The sequence below is a fragment of the Protopterus annectens genome, chromosome 10.part0 (genome assembly GCF_019279795.1).
Source record: "Protopterus annectens isolate FY-2018-M chromosome 10.part0, PAN1.0, whole genome shotgun sequence".
NCBI classification, from domain to species: domain Eukaryota; kingdom Metazoa; phylum Chordata; order Ceratodontiformes; family Protopteridae; genus Protopterus; species Protopterus annectens.
Window position 1 is genome coordinate 422,320,560 of NC_056744.1, and position 2,500 is coordinate 422,323,059.

Below are 2,500 nucleotides of genomic sequence, written 5' to 3' on the forward strand. Positions count from 1 at the left end.
ACAGGCAAGATATTGATGCAGGGAGAGAACTTACACTACTCTTTCACTCAATTTTAAAGCATATATGCCTTCCAAAACAATGATGATGTCATGCCTTCAAATATGTTCAGTTTTAACCTTGCAGTAAGACATCACCTGTGGTGCATGCAGCTAATGTGCAATTCACTAGATTGTGGACTTACATAGGTAGCTGTTAATATCAAGCAAAGATCAACACAATGTGAGTATAGTGGCATAAAGTACTGCGTTATCCAACATTCCCACAAACTCTTTCCATCCCTTTTAGGTCTAACATACGCTTTCAACACATTGATGATTTCATCTCATTCAAATAGTTGTTTGTGACTCTTGTGATCAGGTGCAGCATGCAGGTAATACTGACTTCTAAAGCATGTGGGATTAGATAAGTGGTTGTTCAAATCTGGTAATGTATATGTTTTTTTTTTTTTGTCCTACCACATGGAAGATGCTATGATCAGCGCAGTACCCCAAGGCTCTCCCTTGTGTGTATTTTGTATAGATACCACCAAACCAATTTAGGCATGTGTACAAATAGCTTTAATCTAATTGACCAAGCAGGTCGAGTTCCAAGCTTAACATATATCTTAAGAGACTTTTATTTTTCAAAATGCTGCAAACAATTCTACTGTACAATCATAAAATGACGCAGTGACTCTTGGTTCTTCGTTTTCAAAGGAGATTGTCCTTTATTGTGCAACTTTTCAGAAGTAAGGTGAGCGGACTTGTTACATTGAAGAATTAAGATTCCAAGCTTACATTAATCCAGCTCATGCCCATTACCATAGGGGGTATCTGTAAAAGCCCCTCCTAACAACCCAAAACAAGTCACATAGTTAAACCAATCTGTAAAAACTACAAGAAAAAAATGACCAGGCTAGGGTTTTCACTGTGTGATTCCTTAAAGAAACGCTTGTGCTAGAGGTTCATGAAATATATGCAAATGAACCCATGAAGGACTTCCTGTATTTCAAATATGCGGATCTCACCTACTCTATCCAGTTATTAAACCCTCCAAAGGTATGCCAGGTTGAACTGCAGATCATGGTCAGAAAATGCATGTTTGTATAAAAATAAAAATTAAGAAATAAAAATGAGCATTTTTTAATCGTAAAAGTCCATGCACTTTTACAGATCACTTCATCAGACCTAACTTCTAACTACAATAAGACATTAAGTGACTGTCTTTGGGAGTGTTAAACAAAATTTCAATGAATAATAAGGTAAAACAATCCTTTTACTCTCAGTAGTAGGCATGATGGTGAAGCTTCCTTAGGTTTAATACGCTGCTTATCGATATGTGATAGTTCAGTCCAGTGGCTCTGCTGGCATTGAGCCTAATCTGCCATTCGAGTTCTCGCTTCTCCAAGTAATCATTCATTGGTCCTTGGAACTCCTTTTTTTCGATCCTATCCAGAATATGAAAGAGAAACTTTTTATGTCCTTGGGATTCCTTGAGGTACTTGACTTAAAGCGTTGTTTGGGTTTTGGTATTTGATAACATACGGATGTTGGGCTATTCTGCTTTTTTATTTTTTCAGTATTTTGCCAAAATAGACTGCTGTGTATTTAGTGCATTGAGCTCAGTACACTATGCATTCTGTGTGGCATTTCCCATAAAACTTGCTGTGGAAGGTTTTCTTTGAATTTGGTCAGGTGAACTGGTCGTTGTTACTTAGGTGTTTACAGTAGCATACTTTTGTTTGCTGCATGGAAGAGTTCTTGGTCAATTGTTTGTGAGAGGGTCATTATATTTGCCTCCATTCTCAAGAATTTGTTTTAGATTCTGGTTTCTCCTAATACTGAATTTTGGGATGTCCAGAAAAAAACTGCTTATAGATGGATTGTTGCTGATAATAGTCCAGTTTTCCTTAATGATGTTTTTCATAGAGTAAAGTCAGTGGAAAAGGTCATAGTAATATTGAGTTCCTTGAGGGTGTCTTTCTGCTTTCTTCTCCTTGGCTGTCCCAAGCCAGGGACCTCGGGGTCAGAGTGCTTGCTTTTGATTATGGGGTCCAGCATGCGCTTGATGAGTTTTATGTTGTACCATCTTTCTAAGAAATCTTTTTCAAGATTAATGATGCTGACCATAAATTCTCTGAGCTCCTTGGAAACTTTAACCAATCATAGGCTCTGGGATTTGATGACATTCTTTTTTGTAAGAAAGGGGTGCATGCTGGAATTATGAAGCAGAAGACTGACCCTTGTGGGTTTTTTAAAGAAGTTGTTTGTGAGCTCATCCATCTTCAATGCTTTGGATATTGTTATACAAATACATATATATATATATATATATATATATATATATATATATATATATATATATATATATATATATATATATTGCTCAGTCCTCAATAGGATTGAAAAAGAGGAGTTCCAACAAGTAATGAATGATTACTTGGAGAAGCGAGATACATAGCCAGTCAAAACATTGTTTAGTTCAGACCTTGGAGTGGGTTCTTCCTGACACCTGCACATT